At 38.1% G+C, this 17,623-nt stretch overlaps 1 pseudogene; it reads right to left on the bottom strand.

Moving 5' to 3' along the window:
* Positions 1-798: 798 nt before the first annotated feature.
* LOC109679947 (nucleophosmin pseudogene) lies at positions 799-1,816 on the bottom strand (annotated as a pseudogene).
* Positions 1,817-17,623: the final 15,807 nt, after the last annotated feature.

Raw genomic sequence — 17,623 nt, 5'->3', positions numbered from 1 at the left:
ATGATGTGTTTCTCTCCACATAGGCTTATAATTTCCATTCCTCTATTTTCAAAGCAAACAGAGGCAAGTGAAATCCTTCTCATGTCACATGACTCTGGCCTTTTCTGTAATCACATACCCTCCAATTCTCACTCAGCTTCTGCCTCCCTCGTCCGTGCATTGGCTCTGTCAGTAGCATCTTGTCTTTAGGTGGGCTAAAGAACATCCTCAGTCCCCCTTAGAGCCTTTAATTCCCTTTTGACATGACATCATAGTGATTCCATAAATTTGGGGGTTAAGACGTGGGCATGTTCCTGGGGATTTTATTCTGCGTACCATATGTAGTGAAGTAAAAAACAAGGATTTGGAAAACCATCTTGATCCCCGTGCACCCAGAACTCAAGGGCCCTTGAGTGATGGTTGGCCTTGTTGAGAATATAGCAATACCTTTGGAAATGTGGAGTCAGCTTTGGGACCCCAACAAAAGGCTGAAAGTCTTCATAATGAGAATTTTTCTCTTAGGTCTTTGATGTTCTCTCTGTGTTTTGCTTTAGTTTCTTGTTTACTTTTGAGCTCTGTCACTTGGTTTTCTCCAGTCCACATTATGGCTCCCAGAGAACCATGGCGTCCTCTGCATGTTTTTTTTTTTTTTTTTTTGTGTGTGCTTTATTAAAATATGGAGTTTATTTCACATGTATTGGTCTCCCACCATCTCCATGTCTGACCACCACTACGTCCTAGCATAACATTCCATACACACTTACACCAAGCAAGGGTGGAGGCTCCATCTTTTAAACTAAACAAGCATTTTGGACTTTGCATTATAAAAAAGACAGCCAGATATCAACTCTTACATAAGTGAAATAAGACGGAATTTCAACAAACTGTTTCAACTATTTTTCTTAAAGAGACTTCCTGCATTGCCAGAGATCTTGAATAGCCTCCTGGTCTGTCATCCGGAAGCAGTTCTTGACATAGTTGATGAACTTGGCTTCCACCTTGGGAAGAGAGCCACCTTTTTCTATACTTGCTTGCATTTTTGCTTTAATGTCTTCTACAGAACTAGGTCCTTTTGGTGTTTTAGGAGCTTTTCCTGTTTTTTGAAGGATTCTTGACCTTTTGATCTTGATGTTGATGGTTTTGAGTCTTTTCCATTCTGGTTTGATTTCTGTGCATTTTTGGCTGGAGTATCTCGTATAGATTTCTTCACTGGAGCCTTCTCTTCAGCTTCATCCTCCTCAAAATCATCGTCATCATCATCCTCCTCATCGTCGTCATCTTCATCAGCAGCAAGTTTTACTTTTTTCTGTGGAACCTTGCTACCACATCCAGGGGCTGACCGCTTCCCTGACACACTCAAGAGTTTCACATCTTCTTCCTCCTCATCTTCTGACTCGGCGTCTTCCTCCACAGCCACTAAGTGCTGGCCGCTGATATGCACAGGCCCCGAGCCACACTTCAACCTCAAGACCACAGGTGGTGCAATTTCAAAGCCCTCAAGGGAAACCGTTGGCTGTACAGACATTTTCAGGGTTGCTAACGTCACTTTAATTGGACTGCCTTCATAATTCATTGCCTCTGCTTCCACGATGTGCAGCTCATCCTTGGCACCAGCGCCTAAACTGACCGTTCTCAGGGATAACTGGTGCTCATTTTCATCGTTATCCACCTTAAAGTGATAATCTTTGTCGGCCTTTAGTTCACAACCGAAAAGGTAGTTCTGGGGCCTCAGGGGGCTCATGTCCATATCCATCGAATCTTCCATGGGGCGGTACCACACTCTCAGGTGGGGAGAGAAGGAGGACAGCGGTAATTGACTACTGTTTTCGAGAACAGACGCGCAGGACGGAATCACGCCAGGGCTGCATGGTTTTTTTTTAAATTCTCCTCTGTGTCTCTCTGTTTCTGCATACTCTCTGAAGTTTAGCTTCTTCTCTCTAGAGTTTATCTCCCACAGTTAGAATGGTGTAGGAATAGATGACACTCTTGAACAACTTCAAACGTGTCCAACTAGGACCATGGGAAACACAGAAGCTTCCCAAAGACCAGGTGTGTGCTGTATCATAGCACAGTGTACTTTCTTGAGCTGGAGCCATCCTTTGCACTGTCTGTTGGGAATTTCACTAACAGGATGGAGGACTTGGGGAAGGCCATGGGGAATGGAAAACATGTGAAATTATCCTTTCAAGTAGAAATCAAATTTTTTTTAAGTCTTTAAAGATATCTTATACATATCATTCAAAAATTCTATGTAAGATTCCATTGGAAGAATTTATTGAGTGTTTTCATGTTTCTACTCTACTGCTAAATACATGTAAACATAGGGCTTTAAATGAATTTCTGATTAATACTTCAGGATAGAATTTAGATATGCAATTACTTGGTTCAATGCTATAAATATTTTCAAAATCCTTTGATAGTGTTCACTGACACTAATTTGAATATTTTTATTGACTATTCAAAATTATTTTTGGAACTGTTCACTCAAATTTCCATTCTCAATGTTGTATTAAAAGTTATCCTAGCTGGATGTCGGTGGCTCACACCTGTAATCCTAGCTACTCAGGACGCAGAGATCAGGAGAACATGGTTTGAAGCCAGCCCAAGTAAAGTTCACAAGACCCTATCTCAAAAATGCCTAACACAAAATAGGGTTGGTGGAGTGTCTCAAGGTGAAGGCCTTGAGTTCTAGCCCCAGTACTGCAAAAAACAAACAAACAAAACCAAACAAGTTACCCTACCTATTGCTATGAATTTTGCATATATGAAAGTTATTTGCTCTGTCATATTTGTAGACATTGTACATTTTTAATTTTTTCTTTGTTTTTGAGTTTTTTGCCATTCTTTTACATTCTTACTTGGATTGGGATCTCAGTTACTGTCTTTTGCTTTGGTTTATGACTTTTCACACTCCAAACATATTCTACTCCCTGTTTACTGATAGAGTAAACAGTAGAGTTTAGATTCTGCTAATGAGATGGACTCGTATGTCATTTGAAAAACATTATTTAGAACCCAATTTTCCTGCCTGAGGTGAGAGGCACCTGATGCTCTGGTGGACTCAGACTCTTTCAAGGGAAGTCTGAAATTCATTCTCCTGCAAATCATCCACTCTAGGGGTGTGGAGATAGGGTGCTGTGGCAGGGTGTGAATGGCAGGGTACCTGGCACAGGCTGTCATTGTCTGCATTTTCCTGACCTCTAGTGGCAGCAAAATCCTAACCTTTTGTATCACAGTTGTTGCTGTGACCTAAAAGCCAGTGACATGATTGTCTCCCTAGCCCTTCCAACAGTTTATGTGCATTAAGCTGTTGTTAAAGCACTTTAATTTGCAATACCTAGAAGGGCTCTGCTATTCTATATGAGCCAGCCCTTTACTCCATCTCTGTGGTTTAGCACACATTTTTCTTACATGCTGGTTTATATTTATTTATTTATTTATTTTGTTGTGCTGGAGATCAAACACTGAGGTACATGTCTAGCCCTGTTGTTTTATTTTTAAATCAGCTTTTTCACATATTATGAAATTCACCCATTAAAAGCATATATAATGTATACTGTAGAATTGTGTATCTACCACCACAGTCTATTTTAGAGTGGTTTATTACCTCCAAAAAGAGCAACATTCATGTTATTCATCACTACACTTCTCCCAGAATCCAGTTCTAGGCAATATATAATCTCTGTTCTGAACATTTCACATAAATCAGATTACACAATACATAGTCTGTGGTGACTGCTTCTTTCACTTTACGTGTTGAAGATTCTGCCATGTTGCAGCACTATCATTGCTTTAAAGAGCTAAGTAATTCATGTTCCATGGGGTAGGTTTGTCACATTTCATATAGGAATTCATTAGCTGATGAATATTTGGGTTGTTTCCACTTGGGGTCTATTATGGATAAGGGAGCTATGAACATTCATCATATGAAGTATTTTGTTTGGACGTAAGTTTTCAGGGTTTTTTGTACAAACCCAGGTGTTGAACATCTGGATATCATTTAATCCCTGGAGGAACAGCCCCTGTGCTCCAGAGCAGCTGCACCAGCTTTTGTTTTTCACTGCCAGAGAAGCTGGGGTCCAGTTTCTTCACATCTTTGCCAACACGTCTCTGTTCCTTTTATTCTAAGTCATCCTAATGAATGTGAAGTCATTCTCATTGGGGTTCTGATGGGAATTTGCTTGATGGATGATGACATTGATCTTGTTTTTATGTACTCACTGGCCATTGTATGATTTCTATGAAGAAATGTCAATTCTCAAACTTTGCCTATTCTAATTGGGTTATCTTTACTTTTGTATTATAAGTGTTATTTATATATTAGAGATATGAATCCCTTGTCAGGTACATGAGTTGTATTTTTTTCGATTGTATCATTTGAAAAACAAATATTTTTAAAAATTGAGATATTCAGTTTATCTGTTTTCATGCTCTTATGCTTGTATTTTCATACCTTTTTGTGTGGGGGGTGGTACTCAGGATTGAGCCCAGGACCTCGCACACACCAGGTAAGTGCTCTACCACTTATTCCATGCTCCTGTACCCCCACCCGTCCACCGTTTCCTTTTAAAAATTTTTTTTGAAAAGTCAATGTTTATTTAAATAAAAGTAAATGGCTGGCAGCACTGGAAATACTTGTTAATAATGAGCTACAATGAGAAAAGTTTGAGTCATTTGATCATGGTTTCCGTATTTCCTGCAAGAACTCATTGACTCATTATGCTGAGCAGACGAAGGGGAAAAACATTCACGCAACAACTGCCTGAAATGCCCAGACCTTATCCATAATCAAACCCAATTCTATTTGGGTACCTCTCTGAACTTAAGATTATTGATCTACAGTTCATAAAGAAATAAGGCCATTTCCTGAAAGTACTTCATTTTGAACTGAGTTTCATTACGGAAGAACCTCAAGTGTTCTATCTTGTTTACAGATGATGTCAAGGTAAATAATTCAGTAACTCCATTTAAATGCCATTGTTAGATGTTGAAGACTTTAGTTTCTACATAAAGGAATGTAAATCAAGAAACAAAGGTATCAAAGAAGCTTGGTAATGTTGAAACTTTGGATTTAATTGTCTCCCAAACTCTTCTTTCTTAGAATGTGGGATTATATCTATCTCCACAAAATTCCACATATGCATTCAAACTTCATTTCTATTTCTACAAACCCAGGAAACTAGTACCAATTGTCCATAATGTGAATAACGTACTGTCCGTTGAGCCCGGGAGAAAATAATGACTTGGTGACATGGGAGCACCAGAAAAATAGTATGCTTTTAGCCCCTCTGTCAAGTTCATAGTTTCATTTATTTCTTGTAGTGACAATCCATGGAAAAAAAGACATTTCTTCAAAAAAGCATTTAAGTAGATGAATGTCATTGTTATGGAACCTGAATATGAAGTGAATTCCATGTCATCTGAAGTTGTCCTTCAGCTTGTGGCTGGTGCAGTCCTCCCCTAGATGTTCCTGCTGGATTGTTCACACAGAGGCCCTTTCCTCTTTGCATCTCCCATTTGGTCTTAATGCAGTCAGATTGCAGAGTTAGATGGAACGTTATTTCTAAATCTATTCCCACCAAGATACACTGCCTTCTGTAGGATCCTTCCTCAGTTTACTCCACTTTATTGGGAACTACCTAATGCTCACAGGAGGTGAAATCTTGAGACATTCAGCAAATTATGCTCCAGCAGAAGTTATCTTCACCTATCAAAATCTTCCTGTTACCTCAGGATAGCCTTGTTGAGAAATGTGTAAGCAAGTCACGATTGCACTTTCAAGCCTAGAGCCCAGGGTGCTTGGTGGAAGCACTTTGATTATATACCTCCTACCTATCAGAAACCAGCAGCTTACCACTCTGAGCAGGATACTTTTGTCAAAAGTCACAAGGAAAATTAAGGAGAATGAGAAAGGTCAGATAGACCCGGCATGGCAGAATACTTGAATTTTGACTTGGTATTCTGTCATGGAAGAGAAAAATCAAGAGAGACAAAAAATAAAGTAACACCGATTAGCCTATTAGTCCACAGGGGTGGCAACATCACAAGTCCTATGCAATGTTTCCTTTATTTGTTGAGACAGGGTCTTGCTATGTAGCCCAGGCTGACCTCAAACTTGTGATCTTTTTTTGTGAAATACAGAATATTAAAGCCAATCAGTTAAATATGATTGAAATGATAAAGTAGTTAAAAAAAAAACTTACCACCTTGCAGAATGCATTTTATGAATAAAACTTAAGATTTTTATTTGTAATTTTAAGGAGAGATACTTTTTTCCCTTAATATTGTTAATGTAAATGTATGAACTTAGATTCATGAGAGACAAAAGACACAGTATAGCACTTAAAACAAATACAAATAAAAGGTCAAGTGAAGTGTCTCACACCTATAATCCTAGCTACTAGGGAGGCACCTATCTGGAGGATCACAGTTTGAGACCTACCCAGGGAAAAAGTTTGTGAGACCTCCTCATCTCAATCAATAAGTTATGCGTGGTGGTGGTGCACACCGGTCGTTCCAGCTATGTGGGATGTATAAATAGGAGGATCACGGTCTGAAGGTGGTCTTGGGCAGAAAACACAAGACCCTACCTGAAAAATAACTAAAGCAAAAAAATAAAAGAAAAGACTGGGGGCATGGCTCAAGTGGCAGATTTCCTGTGTAACAAGTGCAACACCCTGAGTTCAAACTCCAGTATTTGCCAAAAAAAAAGCAAATACTAATAAGAGTAAAGTGATTTACTCTTTATAGTGCATAAAAATAGTGAATTTAATCCTTATCTCTTAAAAGCTGACACAGTCAGGAAATAGCCTGTGGTGATCTCCAGTTTGGCAGGGTGATGGTTTTCTACATAACCCCATTTTTTTCAAGGTAGACTCGGGCTGCTCCTCTTGGTTTTTTACCAGCATCTTCCATAAAAGAGACTCTTTAGGTAAGTGTGGGTCTCTACCTCTGGGAATATCTGTTGGTATATTGTTAGAATTATTACAACAGTGGCATCTATCTCTCTCCAGAAACATCCACAGCAGTGCTGTGACATGAATTTAAAATTTCCAACCTGATGGCTCACTTTGCAAGGGGAGAATGATTTAGGAGCAACTGGCCTTAACCACTTGTCATGCTGCCACACATCTGTACTTAATTGATCTTTATTAAATGTAAAGAACTGATTTGCTGCAGGTTAAATGCACAAAGCTGGACATTTGAACATCTTAAAATTAAACTTTAGGAAGAAAAGCTGAACATTCAACTAGGAGCAGAGTTGACAAGGCACCCAGAAACACTAATGCTGTTTCATGCTGATGAAGAACTCGGTGATGAATGTATTGCACTGCAGTTCCACTGTGGCCAGCAACTCCACTGTTGTAGTTCCATGCCTGAGGAAAAAATTGTTCAATGAATCTCCTCATAGATGAAAAAGCAAGACAGCCTCCAATCCAGAGGATTGGCTGACAAAACATGTCAGAAGGCAGACCATGACATTGCAGCAATCATAGCCAGTTTTCAGTATTTTACCTGCTATAAAAAACAAAATTTTAAAAATACCCAAACTCCAGCTTAGATTTCCTTAAAGACTGATATTTGTGTTTTCCAAACCACTGCTAGGAAGAAAACCACCAAAAGTCACCAACTTCTGCACCTCATAAAAGGATGATTTTGTTTTTTAATTTCAAGGTTTTAAGTTTATTTTCTGTATTTCACTTGTGTGCCAACCATACAACACAAAGGAAATATTTCAAAAGCATTCTCTGTTCAGAAACTTCACCGATCTGAAAGTCCTTCAGAAAGCTGGTGTGGCTAAGATTTGCTAAAGCAAGTGTTTTGCTGACTCTTTCAGTTCCATGACTCAAGCAATCATCATAGGATGGTGTCCTCTTCAGTGGCTCTTTTGCTTCTTTGGAATTCTCCCCTTGTCTAGTCCCTTCAGGTATTTGCAGTCAGAATCCTTTGGAACTTGTCAAATTGCTTACAAATCTTTCTGTAGAGGAGGATTCGTTCTCATGATCTGCTAGAGGAAACAGGAAGTAGCCATGTCTGCCAAATGGGACATCTCATTCTTATTCTGCTTTCAAGACAAGGTCCTATTACCTTTTGTCAAGTCTGCCCTTGAACTTGCCATCCCTTTGCCTCTGCCTTCTAGGTAGCTGGGATTTACAGATGTGTGCCATCAAACCATGCCCTTTAGTTTCATGTCTTAAGAAACTGACGAAGTGAAAGTTAGAGAGATTTATGCCTGTAAATTTTCCTGCAATAGTCTATAGTTTTAGCTACTATAATTAGGCTTGATTCACTCTGAAGTCCTTTTTGCATATGGTGTTAGGTAGAGATCTAACAATCATAGACCATTCCTTGAAGACACTCTTTTCCCACTTATTTATCTTTGTACTTCTGTCAAAAAAAAATGTTATTTTGACAATAAATGAGAGGAATTCTTTCTGGATCTCTATTCTTCTACCTTATTCTATTACCACATTGTCTTGATTATTATGATTTTGTAGTAAATTTTGAAATCAAGAAGTATGAGTCTCCAAGTTTGTTTTTCTTTAAAAATTCTTTTTGCTGTCCTCAGTCCCTTAAATTTCCATATAAATGTTACAATCAGCTCATGAATGTCTATGAAGAAGACAGTTAGGATTTTGATAGGGATAGTGCTGAATCAATAGGTGAATTTAGGGAGTACAGCTCTTAACAACATTAATATCCTAATCCATGAACACAAATAACTTTCTATTTACTGCAATTCTCTTAAATGTCTTTCTACCGTGACTTTTAGCTTTCAGACTGTGTTATACTTCTTTTGTTAAATTTATTCATAAATATTTTTGAGGATGTGAGGTCATAGGGTGTGACCTTGCAGGGGCTTCTGGGACCCTAATCTCTTCCTCTGTCTTTTTGCATCCTTCCTGTCATGAAATGAGCAGTTTTTCTCTACCAATGTGCACCCCAACATAATGCATTACCTCATCACAGGCCTCAAATCAATGGGGTCAACTCATCATGAACTGACATTTCTGAAACTATGAACCAATGCTCCTCTTTTCTTTTCAAGTTAATTTCCTCAGGCATTTTGTTATAGTAATGGAAAGCTGATTAACACAGTGGGCTTAGCAAGATATGTCTTTAATGGAAATGTAGTGTGAATGAAGTAAAATAGAGAAAACACTTCAATCTTGGAGATCTTTTCTATTTCTGCAACTATGGACTCACTCTGTTGGTTTCATAATGGTCGTTGCTGCTACTTTCTCTTTCTTTTTTTTTTTCTTTCTTTCTTTCCTTCCTTCCCTCCCACTTCCCTCCCTTTTTTCTTCTTTCTTTCTTCCTTTTTTTTTTTAACAAGGTCTCTTTATTTAGGTCAGACTGGCTTCAAATCCATGATCATCCTATTCAGGCTCCCAAGGGCTGGCATTACAGGTGTGTACCACTATGCGTGGTTTTGCTGCTACTTTTTTACCTTTCCTCTAGTTGGCCAGGTTTGTTCTTATGGCTCCCATTTGTTGCAAGATGACAGCTTAGTAGGTACTGTTCATAGAATAAATGAAGAAATAAAAATTTCCAAAGGAATTGCAACCCCAAGGTAAATAGAATCACTTGAGCCACACCACAGTCATTAAATGTTTGAAACTTGGTAATAGGTTGGTGGCCAGTGTCTCTATTTGTTGCTCAGTTAGGACAACTACATATTTTGAACAGATTGAACTACTTAAATTAAAAACTATGTCATTTTCTACAGTTGTTTGAATGGTCCCCCTCCAAAAACTATAATCATGTCCCAGAACCTGTGACTATGACATCATTTAGAAAAAAGTCCATTGTAAATATAATTAAGTTAAGGATCTCAAGATGAAATCATCCTGGACTATCTAAGTGGACCCTTAATCCAGGGACAAATATCTTTAGAAAAAACACAGAGTAGACACACACAGCCGTGTGAAGACAGAGGCAGAGATTGCCTTTATGCAGCCACAGTGAAGGAAATGCCTCCAGCAGCCTGAGGAACATTTTCTGCATGATGGGGTACATGGGGAGTACATCAGAAATGGAGGGGTCTCTCCTTCCTTTTGATATCTATGGGCAGAATGAGTAATGATAGTTCTAAAGATTATAAATAAAACAGAGGCCAAAGAGATAAAGTGTGAACTGCTAATTTAAAGTATGTGATCTAGGAAATTTTCAGCAAGGAGGTAATTCCTGAGCAGGGACTAAATAAACTCAAACAGCCATGACTGAACAGCAGAAGCCAATGCTGCAATGAGATGGTGGAATGTGTAAGCAAAGGTGCTTGGGTAAGAGTTGGCAGAGCCTTCTGGGCTCTGAAGGGAAGTGTAGATGGTAAACTAGGTGATGCAGTGTATGTAGAAAGGGGGGAAATGAGAAACCGGCCTTACAAATCTGGATGAATTTAGTCATCCTTTCCTAACATAGAAAATCTACAGAAGAACAGGGTTGGAGAGGGGAATTCAAAGTTTGTCTTTGAAACCAGGCCTGGTGGTGTGACTTGGAAGGCTGAGACAGGAGAAGCATGAGTTCAAAGTCAGGTTTGGGATACATCACAAGTTCAAGATCAGCCTCTGATAAATCACTAGACCTTGTCTCAAAAAAAAAAGAAAAAAAAATCTACGTACATAAAGTTCTGTTTTGAACATGTTAAGTTTGAAATTCCTATTAGATACACATTTAAATAAAATAATGTGTTGATATTTGTATATATGAGTTTAAAGCTTATTGATGAGGTTAAGACTAAAGGTATATACTTGGAGAATATAAATATAGAGAAATGAGAGGAGAAGAGAAAAATGGAGACATGAGAAGAAATGAGACTGAATTAAATCAACTTCAGAAAGACACAACAAGAACCAGAGGAAGAAAAAACAGAAAATAAGAGAGAGAAAAGGAAGAGAGAGAGCAGGTGAGAAAAAGAGAAAGGATAAGAAGAAAGAAACAAAAGGATAGGAAAGGAAAGGAGAAGAGGAAAGAGAAGAGAGGAGATGAGACAAGATGGGAGAGACTGAGCCCTAGAAAACAGTCACCACATTTAAATTCTTGCTAATTAGGTGACCAAAGTAAGCTGAAAATAGAGATGCATAAGAAAAAGTCTGGAGAGTGTAGTTTCATAAAAACAAAAGCAAAAAAGGTTTTCCAGTGGTGTGCTATTTTTTTCAGCTATAATGCATACCATGAGCAGTTTGTAAAGGTAAAGAACAAAGCAGAGATCTGGTAACGGTGGGATAGGTGGTGATTTCCACAAGAGCAGGTCCTAGTGGTTTTATGAGTATGGAAGTTGCACTAGGGTAAATTCAGGAGAATGCAGGTGATAAAACAGAGGCAGGACTAATTATGATCATTAGAGATTTTGTTCTATAAAAGAAGTAGAGAGATAAGATAATGTGTACAAGGTTATGTTGGACCATGGGTGGGATTTTATAAAACAGAAAATAAAAGATCAAATTTGGGTATGAATAAGTAGAAAGTAAGAAACTGATGAATTAGTGGAAAGAAAAGAATTTATTTGCAGGAAGGAATTCCTTGGAGGCAGGAAGGAGATGAATCCAGGAAGGAGTGAAAAAAATCACTCCTTAACGGGAGCAGGAAGTTTTCCTTTACTGCATCAGAAAAGAAAGTAGAGTTGTAAGGTAGAAACAGATAGATTGCCAGTAGGTGTGTCAGCATTTGAAGTGGTCAACAAATGACCCAAAACACTCTTACTAGATAATTACTTGAATTAAAAAATTAATTAAAAAACATTTTCTGGAATTTTAAACAATTAAGAATTTGATAAAAAATGGCCTACAAGGCCTACCAAATGGCCCAAATTTGTTACTTTTTTATTGTTTGCAGTACAGAGTTTAAACCCAGGACTTTGTGCTCCCTTGGCAGGCACTCTACCACTTGAGCCACATCTCCAACCCCTTTACTTTAGTTATTTTTCAGCTAGTTTTGTTTTTGTTAACCACAATTCTCCTTAACTCCATCTGTGAGTAGCCAGGATGATAGATGTGAGCCACCACGCGCAGCCATTTCTTTTTCTTTAGGAGGAAAGTATGCTTCACTAAAAAGATTCTGTCAATATTTTAATATTCTTCATCCAAAATCTAATTTGAGAAACCCTGGTAAGGTGTACCTCCTCAATTTCCTCCTGGGCTCTGTGGACTGTAGCAGTGGAGACATGACTCTGTGTTCATGCAAACCACAGAGTTGTTAGTGACTCACCCTATTGCCTCATCATTCACAGTTCTGAACTATTCTTCAATGTCCTACAGAAGATTTTGCCTTCTCATGCTTCCTCACGCAGCTCTGTCTCTACTGGGTCCTGTCTGGTCAACATTCCATTTCCATTGCTACCATGGGTCCTATTTGATCAACTGTTGCTGAAAGAATGCTGGGAAATTGAAAGTACACTGTTTATTTTCCACACAGAATATGCTAATAAGTAATTCAGAGGAAGGAGAGGATGTTTTGTCTCACAGGAGATCTAAGGCAGCAAATCAAATCCTACACAGGCAGGACAACAAAGGGTGTTTAGTACTGGAATGTGCACAGATGGATTCAAGAACAGGACATGCAGCATCCCGGAGTGTGACTGATGCATAGGTCCATGAAATGACCGAGTATGAAACGAATTTGTCAATGAAAATGTGCAGCCAGTTAGGTGATCTAGCTTTGAGAGATATGCAAACATTACTGATATAGACCTGAAATCGGATAGCCAGTGATGTTTTTCAAGATGAGAAGTAAAAGGTATTCCAATATTGTATATTTATGAAAGACAGATGAGACAACTATGTGCCGGGAACAGAAATTGCTGTCGACCATGTCAAAAGCAGATTAAATTAGACACATATCCATGTCAGTGCCTATGTCTACTTTGTTTCCATTAGGCTTCAGACAAGAATAAAGATTTCTTTTTTAATTAAACAATTTATGCAAGTGAAACAAAATGCCCCCAATAAAACAAGGTCAGAAATTTTATCGACTCTTTAAACATCCACTGAAAGGGAAAGCAGTGGGCTTATTTTCTGTTGAGATTTCCTGATAGCTTGCCAAGTAGAAAGCTTCAGAACATTCTATTTGTCTAGAGCCCAAAGTTGGTTACTCAGAAAACGATCAGTGTCTTTTACAATGGCACCTGGGGCATGTCCTAGTGACATCAGCTAAATGTTTCCCAGTGCCCAAAGGGCTGTTTTTGAGTGCCTTCTAACCAGTCTGATGCTTTTAAATAGAAAGAAGATGAATTATTTCCTGTAGTAATTAACACATCCTACATTTATCCACACAAGAGCTTATTCTGTTGTTTCTCTTTTTTTCTAAATGACCTTCTTATATCTCCATGTCTATATTTGTCTGTTACAATCCAAATGGGAATATAGGATGGATGGAATGTGCTTAGGCTATGCTATAAAGGAGGCAGAGTATTAAAGTGTAGAACTCTTCATAAAACATAGAATTAAAATGTGTCAAAATCTTTAAGTATATGAGCTTTTATTCTTATTCTTTAGAGGGGATAGTTGTTTCACACACATATTAATACTGGTTAGAGGGGAAACAAAAGAGGGCTTATGTTCTATTGTAGGTAGTTTATTAGTAACTGAAGAAATACTAAAACTTATCTACAATTTAATGTATTGTCCTTACAAATGAGTATCTAGAAATAATGAAGTCTAATGGCTAGTCCTGTTTTATCTCGAACATCCAGTAAGATCCACAGCACTGGGTATGGATAGATTTGTACTCTCAGATGGAATAAAATAAAACTTTCTGGTTCATAGTAATTGGCTCACATTTTCAAACAACTGGGAAATAAAGTTCATTTAACTGTAACGATTGCAGAAAAAAACAAGTTTATAGGGTTTAGTACATAAATGATCAAACTTCAAATTCACTGAAAAGTTGTAACAATTTTAACTCTATTGTCTCTAATAAACTAGCCTCAAATTATATAAATAAAAATGCATAGAACTACTGAGAACTTAGGTAATTTTCCTAATACAGGGGAGAGTCTCTGAAGGGACAAATAGCCAAAAAAAATTAAATATATGATTTGGGTAGCAAAAATTACAGGTTTGTTCTAGTGGAGATGCACAGATCTTTTTGCCCTCAAATTAAAGTAAGTGCATTTTTCTTAGGTATTTATGGTAAATTCGCAAACTGACCACTTCTGGACAGTGCTATGAGCAATCATGCCTTTGGTGTGCACATGCATATATTCCTGTCCATCCATCTGTCCTCCCATTCTTTCTAATTTCAAGTTTATTCTGTATTTCCTGCCCAGGAAGTGAAACAGGAAACAAACTTCAAAGCTGAGATATCTTGCAGATCATTTTTCTCAGGATAATGAAATTCAACTAAAAACATAAAAGAACAAGAACTACAAAGATAAATAAATTCCCGCATACTTTGAAAAATTTAAAAATTATATAAACAACATATAGGTGAAAGGAGTTGACATAATGCAAATTTTAAAAATGGTTGAAAGCGACTAAAAATAATCAATGTACATCAAAACCTAGGGAAAGTGCAAAAACAATACTTCAAAAGAAATGGATAGCCTCAATCTTTATGCTACAAAAGAAAAATGGCTGAAATATTATAAAGCTAAAAAAATACTGAGCAAACTTAAAATGAGAAAGAATGAAAGGAACAGTCAATGAGCTGGAATACTGGCATGTGCCAGGTACAAGATTGTCCATAAAAACCAGGCTGAGAAAAAAATCACAAACACTAATCAATAGGAAAACCTCAGAATTGTAGTAGAGTCACAAATCTAATATGAAACTGCAGTGAAAGTGAACGAAGAAAGTCACATGCAGCAAACTGGATGTGTCTTGAATTCAACTACGATATACTATTGCAAGAACTTTTTTAAATGTCACAATGCATCCCCAGTACAACAATAAGAAAAAAAAATTGAAAGAAATTAAAAAAAAAAAAGAATTGGAGAGTGTGTGAAAAAGGTCCCAAAAGATAATTTGTAATATTGCTACCATAACATTTTAAAATAAACATTACATTTTTAAATTTAGCTTTTAATTTTCATATGCTTATACATTCTCAAGGTGCAAAGAGATCCCATGTATTCATAATTCAGTTTTTTAATGTGACATCTTTGTCACATTACAAACTATAGTATAATATTACAAATGGGATAATAACGTTGATAAGAACCAACATTTTTCAGATTTTTCAGTTACCTTGTACTTATTTCCATATGTACATTTAGTTGTATGCCATGTTTTCACATATGTTGATTTGTGCCTCCAGTCTCACAATCAGGAAAGATACAGGACAGGTCTCTCTCAGGAGCCACTCCTGTCACCATTCTATAGCCACATCTTCCCAACCTCACTCCTAGCCATGGTAACCACCGATCTCACCTACATTTCTGTGGTTTTGTAATGTCAAGTATCTTAACATAGAGGGAATCATATACCATATATCCTTTTGAGGCTGGCCATGAAATTTTCTCTTGACCTATCCACATTATTGTATGCATCAGAGATTTTTTTCATTTTTTTAGGTAAATACTATTCCACGGTATGGACGCACCCCAGTCTGATTCATAATTCAACACTGCAGGGTATCTGGGCTGTTTCCAGTTTTTAGTCACTGAATAAAGCATTTCTTCAAGTATGAGTATTTTTCCTTTTTGCCTGGGAAAACTTTACAAGTATGCAACAGCTGGATTGGGTAGTAATTCATGTTTAGCATTATAAGAAAATGTCAGGCTGTTTTCCAGTGTGGCTGCACCACTGCGTTCCCACCAATAGTGAGTGGTCCAGTTTCTCTGCCTCTTCCTCAGCACTTGGTGGTGTTTTCGCTTTTATCTTAGACATTCTGGATATCCCGCTGTGATTTTTATTCACATTTTCCTAAGGGCTAATGATGTTGAAAATCTTCTTGCATAACAAACATTTTCTCTGAATTTTTTTCTAAAATTTTGCAATTTTGTGTTTTATATATGAACCTGTTATCCATTTGAGTTAACTTTTATATATGGAGTGAGACATAAGGTTTATTTATTTACTTTTTTGCTTATAGATGTACAATTATTTCTGCATCACTTGTTGAAAAAAGCACAAAAATAACATCAAAGATTAGGTTCTTTGGAACACAAAATGACAAAGTTTCTGGCTATAAAGTGAAGAAAGGAGAGGTTGGATTTAAATCAGCAGCCCTGAGAACTCTGAAGGTAGACTGGCTCTATGACCTTGACCTGCAGAAGAGCCTGAGGGCCAGATACGGACATTTCCTCAGCTCTGTCCCCACCCACACCCTGATTGGCTGCTTGCCACCTCTGAGTAGGGGCAGGACCTGGATGAGAAGACTCTAGGCAGCTCCAAGAAAGGGAGGCAGGAAGACCTGTCCATCCCACCACCGCCAGCACCTGCCTACATGAGTTTTTCTGTCTTGAACAGATTGATGATCCAGGCAGCACATGTCAGCACCCACTACAAATACATCCAAGATGCTGAGTAGACTTACTTCTGATTGTGGGTAAGATAGAGATATGCTTCGGCAGAAAAATCCTTATAGAAGTGAGTTATTCACAAGGCTGTAGTGTTTGGTATGGGCAGTAGCTTCATAGGAACTCATTATGTTATTAGATAAGTAATTAAACATGTGAAAAAGCCAAAAAATAGTACAGAAGCCTATACTTAGATCAATGGTGATAGTTTGAAGCTTCCGCATGCCACCTGCTCCCTCTTACCTTAATGTCAAAGAAAGGTTCTTAGCCATTCCAAAGATTTATACACAGTCTTTGCTATTTGCAACTTGTTATTTTATTCTTTGAGAAGCAACAAGAAACTTACATGCAACAGGTCTGTGGGTCTTGGAAACAAAAGAGACGAAACAATGTAGGCTTTCAAAGACTTAACTTTTAATATTATTTTCTTGCCCTTTTTATTTTATTTTATTTTATTTGGTACTGGGGTATGAATTCAGGGCCTACACTTTGAGCCCCTCCACCAGACCTTTGAGATAGGGTCTCATGAACTATTTGCTTGGACTGTCCTCAAACCCAGATCCTCCTGATCTCTGCCTTTTGAGTAGCTAGGATTACAAGCCTCAGCCACTGACGCCTGGCTATTTTTTTGCCATTTAAGAGAGAAATTGGGATTTGTCTTTGTTGTTTTCCAACCAGGAACTCGGCAAAGGTGCACATGGGCCACTCTTTGAAACTCAGACCGTTTCCATCTCCATTCTGGTTCTTCAAGCTTTACCAGAGCAAAAGCACAGGGGCTGTTGTGTTTGCCAACTGCAAGTCTCAGAGGAAAGAGGTCATTTGTTCCCTCTGAAGTCTGCCTCCATAGACAGAGGCAGCTGGGCGTGTTTCACCTGTAGGTGGCACGTTTCTTTACTCAGATACAAGTGTTTGATATTTGGTGGAGAATAGGAGAGAGTAAGGGGAAAGTCAAGTTTTGCAGCACAATTTGGACAAGGAAGTCAAATTCAGCCATTCCCAATTCCACCTTGACTTGTCAAGAAACCCCAGGCTAGGCTCCAGTTTCCAGCGTTGCACTCTTTGAAGGCCATTTGTGATTTGTACATGTGCAAGATTGACATGAATGCCAGGGAGCTGTCAGAGCCATTGGTCTAAAGCACGTCTCCCACACTTCAATCATGGGGCCAGAGCACAGTGTGACACTGT

Source organism: Castor canadensis, chromosome 9, assembly GCF_047511655.1.
Source record: "Castor canadensis chromosome 9, mCasCan1.hap1v2, whole genome shotgun sequence".
NCBI classification, from domain to species: Eukaryota; Metazoa; Chordata; class Mammalia; order Rodentia; family Castoridae; genus Castor; species Castor canadensis.
The sequence above is the reverse complement of the archived record's forward strand: the minus strand, read 5'-3'. Positions and strand labels throughout refer to the sequence as shown.